The following is an 11,026-nucleotide window of genomic DNA, read 5'->3' as shown; positions in this document are numbered from 1 at the left end:
AAAACATCATAAATTATGGATCCCCTGGAGCCGCCGGCAGCCTGTCACTGTGCATGATCTGTCTCCATTGTACTTTTCTGTGTGGGTGAAACTGTTGTAAACTAACACAGGGCGAGCTTTTTCTGCCGAGGATCACTGCCCGCTGCTGGAAGAGCCCTCTGCCTTGCAGCACAAACAGGCCATTGCAAACCAAATGTTTCGTGTAACCGATAGCAGCCCCAGCGGATAGGCAAGCCCTTGAAGAGGGTGAAGGGGAATGAGGCTTTCAGCTGATCCTGCTCACTGGAGCTTAGCACCGGTGGACGCGCCAGCTGCAAGGACGGGGACGAGCAGCCTGGGCCAACACAAGGCTGCCCATTGTTCCCCAGTACGCTGCTGGAAAAGACAACCGGATTAGGGGAGACGAGTGGCAGCGCTGTAGTGCAGGACACCCATGCTGGAGAGCCAAGGGGGCTGTGTCCCGACCCTCAGCCCCGGCTCCCAGGGGCAGCATGGGGGGCGCATGGAGAGCATCCAGGGTATGGTTCTCCCAGAGCAGCAGGGGTTATGGGTTATGGGGAGGGGGATTTTCAGCCCCCCAGCTGCACCAGCCTGTCTCGGATACCAGATGCAAGCGGGCAGGGGGAGGAGGGGAACGGGAGCAGAGAACGAACTCAAGGTCAAATGGCGAGGGGAGGGGAAGGAAGAGGAGGTGGTGGGGAGGGGAGGAAGGGTGTCCCCCATGCGGGTGGAGAATCGCTCTTTATCCACCCTCCTTTCCCCCTTTCCACACGCCAACCACAGAGGCAGCCTCTCATCAGGATATTTATGAACACACGCACAAATGGGAGGCTGAGGGGAGGCAAAAAAAAAAAAAAACAAAAAAAACCACACCACACCAACAACCACCCAACCCTATTTTGCTCGTTCTTTCTTCAAAGAGCAGATGTGCTGTGGCCTGCAAACTGAGAAGGACACTCCCTTGCTGTTAGCTAATTTTGGCTGACATGTTTGGGTTTTGTGGTTCGAAACAAGAAGTTTAGTAATCAGCCACCAACATTAACCAACACCTCTCACACAACTGCCTGCACTGGGCTCAGGCATCCTTATACATAATGGGGGGAAAAAAACCTATTCTTTTTTTTCCTTAGAGAAAAAAAAAATGAAAAAGGCTCATCAGCATAAGGCAGTGCCACAGTACTGCTGACAAGTCCCTGGCCATAGGAGCTGATCCAGCAGCCCGCTCTCACGGAAGCACAAAGAGCAGCAGTGGCAAGGAGAAGGCTGTCGCATCGCCCTGGTGCTTGCCAAATGCATGCCACCCCCATGGATTCAAAGAAATAAGTCTTTCTCTCAGGTTTATATAATTTTAAGAGGTCTTGTCTCTCCACTTTCCTGCTTATTTTCTCTATTTCTGGCCATGGTTCAGCCACTCATCAGAAGGTGGGCTAGTCCCTCATTGAAGATTCAAATGCACTTCTCTGCCAAATTGACCTGCTGTTATCCCCCCTTTCAGCTCCTGTTACCAACACCACACAAACAATGAATTATGAGATTAGAGTTACAGAAAAATGGCCTCATTCTGCAGATGTTGTGTCTGGAACCGGCTGCTGCAGACTCGTGTTTGTTGTGTCATCTTCCTCACTCCCCTCCTCTCCTCCTCCTCACAGTCCCACCCTCATCGGGTGATGGTGCATGCCAGGGACCCTGTTATGCAAAGGGTTAATTAGCGTCTTCCAACTCTGATACACCCCCCAAAAAAGAAGGAAAAAGAGGGGAAATGAGTGAGAAAAACATCATTGATAAGAGAATAGCCATTGTATAGACAGACAAGCAAATAATTGAATTGGAATAAAAAAAGCAGAATTATTTTAAGAGGCACTGGAGTTTCACGTGGGAGCTGCATGGTGGGGACAGCACAACGTGGGGAGGCTGGAGAGGGCACACAGGGTTCCTTTGTTGTGTGTGTGTGTTTTGGGAGAGGCGGGGTGTACGTGTGCACGTGTGTGAGTGTGCACACGTGTGGGGGGGTGACATGCATGTGCTGGAGCTGGCACACTGCTGTCGGTGGCTCGGCATCGCAGCACCCCCCGTACCTGTGGACTGAAAGCCCCGCACCACAGCAGCACCAGGATGCAGCCCTGTAGCCTCCAAAGTACGTTTGCTAACTGAGGAGCTTCAGGGTGCTCTGGTTGTTTTTTTGGGATTTTTTTCTTCCCACAGTGGATCCAAATTTTCAGATTAAAAGGTGGTGCTTTTAAAGGACATTTGGGGACAAGAAAATATAAAAAAATAAAACAAACACCTTAAACTTTTGATGCTGCTGAGAGTTTTGCTGTTGACTTCACCTGGGAAAGGAATTTGCCCAGGAAGCCAGTGACTGATGTGGATTGAGCCTGGCAGATACACTTCATCATTCTTCTTTTTCCCGCTATGCAAGGATTACACAGCTCAATAATTATATCTTATGTGCAATTTTTAATGCACATTAGGGAGTGATGAATGGAAATAAAAGCTCCCTGCATGCTGAAGGACCAAAGTTAGTGGTGGGACAGCTTTGTTTCAAAGTCTCTTGGAGCGGTTTGCCAATTCCATCCTATTTTTGGGGAATAGCTTTGACAAATAAAATAAAAAATCACCATTTTATTGGTGATTAATTTAAATTATTTATTTATTAAATCAGCATTTAATTTGGAGTTTTCAAATGAAAGTATCTACAGTTTTCAGAATGAAAATACTCAATTCTGTGTTTTAAAATTATGTTTTACTTTGGAAATTATTTCTATTTAAGGACTTTAAAAGGCAAAACAAATTGAAATGGTCTTCTTTGGAGTGAAATTAATCTTTACTTATTTCCTGTGTTGCTGAGCCTTTTTTTTTTTCCAGTTCAATGAAACCTTTTTTTTGTTGTTACATTTATGTAAGACAGAGAGATGGGTGCCCCAGCCCACTTGGCTCTCTCCCCCAAAGCAGAAGGAGGTGTCATAGCAGGGGAAGGTAATTGTCCACATGGTGACAACAACTCTGAGTTCATCAGGATGCAGCCAGGTATCCCCATGGAATCACGGGTGAGGCACCGTGAAAGTGGGATGACTGCAGTGCTGGCCAGGGGAGGGAGGAGGGCCACCAAACCTCTCCCTCCTCCTCCGCCCACTACCCAATTTGGGTGTCCCAGCCCGCATGGAACATCCCCCTCTGCCTCTCCGGAAAGAGCCTGGAGGTCATCTTGCACCAGAAAGTTGGGAATTTCTGCATCCAAGAGCAGATGGCTCCCTGGTCCAAAGTGGGGCAGTCCCATGTCCTCCAAAGAAGACACAAGTGTCTGTCTGAATTGCCTTGGGTTGCAATTCATCCTGCCGCTGCCCCCCACGGGCTCCCTCTCTGGCACGCTGCGGTGCTGCCGTGTGCCTTTTTAGTAGCTGGGACTGCAGTGACACTCCTGAGGACGAGAAAGCACAAGACAGGGACAGGAAAGCGGCTGCAAGAAGAAGCCCCATGGAGATGCTGCATCTGCTCCATCTCTTTCTTTTCTGCTGGTATTTTAATCTTTCAGCTAAAACGAACAGCAAGTTGCAGGATTTGGTTTGATCTTTTGTGTTTTGTGCAGATTTCTCAGCCTATCATCACATCCTGTTGTGCTCCAGGCAACGTGTACTTCTAGGCTTTGTTTGACACCAGGCTGCACAGTCTGGAGCTATAGGTAGGCTCCAGTACATTAAAAATAGGTAGTGTTCCTTGAGGAGAAACACGCTTTCCTGAGATGCTGCAGTCCTGTTAGGCAGCTAGTTCAAGATCCTCTTCCTGTGATTCTGCTCTCAACTTCTTAACAGCATCAGTTCTCCTTCCACCCAATGCTTTTCCCCATTGTTTTTACTTCCATTTTTTTAAGGCAAACTCATATTGACGTTCTCATCCCAGTCCTGTGCTGGTAAGACAGGTTATAAACATCAGCCTCCCTATTAGCAAATTCAACTAATAATATGACAAAGCAACATTTGATAAACACCAGTTATTAAGACCCAACAGTGACAGAAAAGGACATTAGACTCCAGCAGCCTGAGGTCCTTATCCTCTCTTTAGTTCCTTTGTCTGTATTCACAGCAAGTGTTTTCTCCTGTGCCATTGAGAGGTTTTGTATCCTCCAGTCCACTTGCCCTGGACATTTCAGTAGAGCTTACGCTTACATATTTCAGTGGAGTTTGAAATGATGCTCAGAGGCAGCCCAGGAGAAAAAGATGGGGAGAAAAAAAATTAGAAATGTTCTCAGGAGCTGAATATGTTCACAGTTGTATGGTAGCTACTCCCCAGCCCATTAATCTGGTATTGCCATGTCTATACAGAAAGAATTACTTCCATTTTCTTGGAATTTGGACTGTTCCACAGGGATTTATGGTGTTGTGCTATGGCTGAACAAAATCTATTTGGTTTTCTTTAAAATAGTCACACCAAATGGTTGCATTTGGTTAAACCCCTCTGTAGGAATCAAAAAGGATACTGGATTTCTAGTTGCATTCCTGCCTTTTTCCCTCCCCCACCCCTTCAAACAACAAGTCACTCATGAGGAAAGCTTGAGCAAGAAAACCTAGAATTAATTTGAGAAAGTTACAGGGAACGATAAAAAGGTCTAGTAATGGAAATTGCATTAACTTGAGTGCTCAAATCCACTATTAATCGCAATCCCCATGCTAAGAAGCCACCATTTGGTGCTGTGATGCTCTCAGCAATACCCACTGATAGGTCAGGGGGGTCACTCCCAGCAAGGGGACCGTTGTGGTCGCAAGTGTTTGGCTGAATGGTGCCAGAACTGCCGTGCCATCACCTCGACTCCGTCTGCTTTGTGCTGTAGCCGTTTTCCTTCATGCAGGTAATATATGAGCATCCAGGCACCTGACAGCATCCACTGCTTGATTTTAATCTATTTTTGGTTTTAATCTGCATTTGAGTTACAGCTTTAACCTTTGCAGCAGCATCTTTTTTAACCCTTTTCAGAATCACCCTGTGGCTCACACGTGGCATCTCTGCTATTTGGTATTCTGTCTCTTTGTTGCTATCCATATGCATTTTAATCTCTCGCTGCTCATATTGTCCTTATATAGATGCCATACCAAACTCCTCCCCATCAACTACAGCAGTGAACACCTGTTCGCACATCATTAACTTTATGTGCTTAAATTCTTCAAGAATATCACTGCTGTCCTGTAGCACTGCTGCATGTTGAACCCTGATGGATAATCTGTAAAATCTGCAAAATATCTTCAGGGATGTAATACAAAGGATTTTCCATCCAGATTCACTTGCTGGTTCCCAAACATCCCATTTTAATTTGTAATATATGTGCTTGTCTGTTTGGGAATAAGTTTATTAAACATCTGGGGTTAAAAAAAAAAAATCCTAGTCTATCCATCTATTATTCTTCCAGCTCAACTGGTGGTAAATCAACAGCCTTAATAAAGTGTTGCATTTTCCAAATGAACAAAAAGCACTTCAGGACTCCTGGAGAACAGCACAAGAGTCTTTCTACATCTCCATACAGCCAGCATCAGCTTCATCACCTTCAAGGCTCCCAATTCTTTTTTTACTTGGGTGGCAATTTGCACAGGAACACCTTGATGTGCAGCCTGGTGCTCGCTGTCCCTCATCCGACATATCTGCTTCCCGTCAGCAGCAGTATCACAGATCCTGGGGCCAGCCCCCTCCCTCCCTCCTCTTTCCTGAGCCTTCCCCAGGAGGTGCTGAGTGGGCTCTCCCCACGTGACAGGAGCAGCTGCACTCCTGCTCAGGCCCCCCCTCGCTCCCCCTGTGTTGCAGCTGCAGCCCATCCTGCCTACAAAGGACGAGGAGCTAACTTTTTGTGGCATATGCTGTTACAGTCGGCTTTGCTGCATCTTTTGTCTGGATTTGTTGTCTTCAAAATAGCTGAAGCCCCTTTGCTTTCTCAGCATTCACTGAGCCTGAGCATTCAGCCAGCCAATGCATTAGTATTTTGTCCTTGTAAGCACTCGTGGCTGCTGTGAATACAGCCAGGAGTTGTTAGATCTGGGACATCCTGGCACCCTCTTCCCTTCTCTCACAGCACAGACCGAACTGGTGCTTCCTGCTCAGAGAACTGACCTCAGTCAGCCACCTACTTGATTATCAGGCCATCCCATCCCATCTCATCCCATCCCATCCCATCCCATCCCATCCCATCCCATCCCATCCCATCCCATCCCGTCATCTCATCCCACCCCATCGCCAGGGGCTTGCACCTTCACCTTGCTGCTCTGGGGTCCCTGTTCAGCCCTCCAGAACTAAGTGATGATTAGTTACCTGAGACCCTTCCCTTCCCAGCATGTCCCTGAGCTTTTCCTTGGCAGTGCTGCAAAGACTCCAAGGTTAGCTAGAGCAAACCTTTTTCTTCTCCTTCCGTCTGCAATGTTCCCTGAAAGGTCTAGGAAGACTTGCTCAAGAATTTTTTAGGAATGACAGATGTGCCTTCTCCACAGCCTGATGTGCAGGGAGGTTTCCCCATGATGTAAAGGTCACCTTTACAAACAGGGGTGGTGCTGGCAGCCCTCTGGCATGTTCAACAATGTATGTGCCTCCCAGGGTTTGGGCATGTGGGTGTCACAGCACTCACCAGGTGCCCTGAATGCAGCACACCACCTGGGTTGTGCACACAGGGGGTTTTGGAAAGCTTCCACAGCCACAGAACTCACTGTGACTTCTGGTGAGAGTGTCTGCAAATGTGATCCAAACTTCTCTATGCTCCCAAGTATTTTTTAGAGGACATAGAAGAATACTGTGTTTTTGTAAACTTCTGCAGTATTCCAAAATGCAACTATCGCTTTTCTCAGATCTGTTTCCAAAGCCAGAGGGGGTGGGAAGGCTTCCTTACACCCACAGACAAATGTGGCTCATGCGTAGGAAAAGAGAGACTTTACAAAATAACACCAAAACACCTCATGTGGTGTTGTCACATATGAGAATACAAACACAGCTTTGGTGCAAAACTGTTTTATGCCAGGGAGTCTGGAAGTAGCTGGTGTAGATAAATGAGTTTCAGAGGTGGTTAAGTATGTGCATATTAGGTGAGAAGTCTTATGCTCAGGAGAGCCTTGCGGTGCTGCGTTACACACATTAGCAGCTGCAAAAGTCACAAATGTGCATTTAAAATCAGGAATTGGAGGAAACGATGTTTTTTTTTTCCTTCAGCATGCATGGAGAAAATGAAACGTTTTTCACACAAACTTTTCACGATGCCTCGTTTATTCTGCATACTCTGTGCATAATACCAGTCTTATTAACCTCTGCCTCCTGCACTCACCCATCAAGTACAATAAAATGGCTCCTCTGATGTCCTTGGTCTGCAGGGAGTTTCCAGAAATGGCATCTGTGCTGACATTGAAATAATCTGCAGTCTGAGGCAAGTATGCAAGTTATTGACGAGGCTGCCTGGCAGTGGCGGTCAGCTCTGTGAACTGCTCTCTTCTTGTTTACTTAAAATCCTTTTCCTTCCTCTCTTTATTTGAGAACACAGTACGGCATGCCACAATGCTATCTCATAGCAGTCCCACACACAGAAGGGCTGGCCAGGGACTGTGGCCCGATATTCACAGTGTCACAGAGGATTCATTGCTCTCTGCTCCTCCAGCAGAATCTGGGGGCTTTCACTGCCTCTGAAAATCCGGTTTCTGCTCTTGGCCTCCTGGCATTGGTCCCACAGCAGGGTCACAGTGAGAGCAGATTATACCCACCACATGACAGGAGTCAATTCCTACTGACTCCAGGTAGCCGGCGCTGCCACCGTTTCAATCAGTGCGCTGGTAATTAAAAATTGGTCAAGATCCAGCCACTTCCACCTGATACATTGGGCAAAAGTGTCTGGATGAGATGGACAAAGGGGTCCTGAGGCACAGATGGCTTTTCACAGGCCCCGCACAACCTCCACGGGAGCTGGAGCCCCGTGGAGGCTGTGCACAGCTCAGCCCGTCTCTTCCAGCAGCCTGCAGGGCAGGAATGAACCCAAAAAAATGCACACTGGGGACTGCGCTGCAGTGGGACACAGCATGGATAGAGCAGAGCAGGACACAAGCAGGCACGTAGGCAGCAGCAAAAAGTCATGGGGCTGAATTTGGCCATCCTTCAGTTGATACAGACCACAGGAAGTACAGCTCTATCTTATAGTAACTCCCTGCAATTTTCAGTACAACAGTAAACATGTATTTATACAAAGACATCAGCATGAGACTTTTCTCTGATAGCAGTTGTAGTCTGCTATGACTGAAAAATACAGAGCATCCAGTTAAACCCCCGGAAACATCATTAGTAAGCCATAGTGTCTGGTCTCTCAGCACACCCCTGACTGCTCCCAAGTTATGCCTCACAGAAGGAGGTACAAAACCAGAACAGGGAGCCACTGTTGCCCAGACCCCATACAGCCACTTCCAGCCTGTCAAAAACCACGGCTCAGTCGCAGCATATTGAGATAAACCTGGCGCTCCGGCTTTGAGCCTTTGATCTTCAGCTGGTTTGCAAAGAGAGAAGGAAGAAAAAGGTTAATCACAAACAGCTGATGTAGAAGTTGCTGGTCAGATATAAAAATGGCAGATTCTCCTGTAACCTTGTATCTCCCTGAACAGGAGCTTTCACCAGAAAGCAGTTGCCTCCCCATTGCAGGAAATGGCTACATGACAGGTGTTTCCAGAGAGAGGAGCAGATTAAACTAGTTTTCCATTTAACCTGAGCATTGGCTTGTTAGGGATACCAAGGAAGGATATTCCTTGGTAAGAGCTCACAGCTCTAGTGGGTGTTAACAACACGTGTTGTGTGATTTTTCCAGCTAAGCTGCAATTTCAGTTTCTACCCTGAGGGTTACATGCAGAGAAGCTAAATGGGATGCTGAACGGTCTCTAAGTACCAAATGTCTTTGTGTGTCCCCTGGATCTCATTCCCTTTCTCTGTGGGCACCTACACCTCTGGGTAGACACAGTAGCCTGACCCTCACTGCTCCTTCCACTGGCTTTTGACTCAGCCAGCCTGGCCAAACCTGTCCTGGGTGGCATGCCAGTGCTGTCGTCTTTACCATGAAACCTCACACCAGTGCCTGTGACAGGACCTCTTCTCCATTATATCCTTCTGGGGAAACGGTGGCAATTGGGACTTAGTGGCCTTACAAGAAGAGTGAGGGTCGCCCTCAGTCCCAACACAGCGCCCAGCTGCCAGCACTGGCTGGTGCACTGCCCCGTAAGACCTCGGGCTAGTTGCACAGGACACTTGCCAAGGAGGTTTTGGTACCATTGCCTCATTTCTTGCCAGGCCCCTTCAGTAGTGGAGGCTGAGGCCATCATGAAGGAGAGGGCACAAAGATGGTCTCTGCTCACTCCAGTGCTCACTAAAAATCCTGCTAATGAGGAGAAGACCTGGACTTTGCACCAGGCTCAGGTCTTTCCCAGTTCCATCTCAGTTTGCCACTGAGATAGGCAGCACTGGGTGAAACAAAGAGGGAGCAAGAGCAGCTGCGGGAAGATTTCCAGAGAATAAATATTTCTATTATTTCCCAGCCTGACTGGAAGCATTCATGGGCTGTGAGGAGATGGTTACTCCCTCCACTGCCTCACTTATCTCAGCCGCTCTAGGTGGTGGTTGCAGCAAATGGCACGCTTGTGAGATAACAGCGGCTTTAAAGGGCTGCTGCCTCGCAGGGAAAGGGAGATGCTGACTCAGCTGCTGGAAAAATCAAGCAAAACATGGAAAAGGCACAAAAGTTTGTTCACAGCCTGAAGAGGAGAAAATAAGGGAGGGATTCTGAGAATAGGAAGACGCTGAATTCAGGGTGCATCCGCTGGTGAGGGGAGGGGGGAGGCCGGGCCAGCCAACAATGGAACAAAACAAAACAACACAAAGGCAGGAAATGCAGAAGTTCAGGTTCACACCAAAGTTCAGGTTCACACAGTGTAGCTGGGGCAGCTACCCCACGGACAGCACAAGTACAGCACCTCCTGTGGCCACTGCACCCCACAACATGGCTGTGCCCACCCGGGGTTTTGGGGGCTCTGTCCCCACACAGTTTGGTGGTGGTGGTTTTGTTTTGTTTTTGTGTTTTTTTGTTTTAAATAAGCATGTAACACCTAGTAAGAGGGCTGTGAAGTTAAGCTTGTGCTGTGAATGGCACAGCATACAAAGCACCTACACAAAGATGGTTTCATAGTACGCTGGAGAAACAGAGTATTTTATTCAAAGACAAAAATGATTAAAAAGTCAAAACAGTGGATGTCCCCTGTGACTTCTGCTTTCTGAAGATTTGTTAACTGACTAGACAAGTTTTGCAGTCCATCTACTTTAGTTTTGATGTGATAACCAGACCAGTGTAAAAGGTGAAATCTACAGTATTGTGCATACTCAATGCTCATATTTCTACAAGCATTTAGGGAGGTAACATTAAGTACCAAAGCAGGGGCATATTGGCGGTTAATTTTCACTCACTACTAATTGGGGGTGTGAGGGGGGTGTGCTATAATGTTCATAGCAAATAATATTTACAGAGGTCTCTTAACCAGAGAGTCTTCACAGTTTTATTTCCATTGCAGAAACCAGCATCTCTGGATGCTGAGCAAGGCAGTAGAGAAATGGCTGCAGGCACAAGGGACAAAACCACATGAAGCTCGGCTTGTTTAGCAGGCGTAGTTAGAATCAAAGATAAAATGGATGATGTAGACTTCCAAACACAACATATATGGGAACTGAACTCATCTGCACGGCCAGGGGCTGAGCTTCGAACTGCCCTCGGCCCTTCAACACGGTGGCAGTGGTTCCCAGGGCCACTCTTTGTGAAACCCCTCCAGTCAGCAGAGAGGAAAGGACGCTGGATGCCCTCAGCCCAGGGAACCACTCTTGCAGAGTGGCGTCACCCTTGCTGCCACAGAGGTGGGTTACAACTCCGAGATACTGAGCAGGGAAGGGCTGGCTTCCATCCCGGGGCTTCTCTCTGTCCTTTTGGAGATGCTGTTGCCAGTTTTTGGGGCTGCACGCAGCCCGCAGCTGAGCCCCTCCCGCCCGGCTTTGCTGC

Source organism: Coloeus monedula (assembly GCF_965178545.1).
Source record: "Coloeus monedula genome assembly, chromosome: 1".
Taxonomy (NCBI): Eukaryota; Metazoa; Chordata; class Aves; order Passeriformes; family Corvidae; genus Coloeus; species Coloeus monedula.
The sequence above is the reverse complement of the archived record's forward strand: the minus strand, read 5'-3'. Positions refer to the sequence as shown.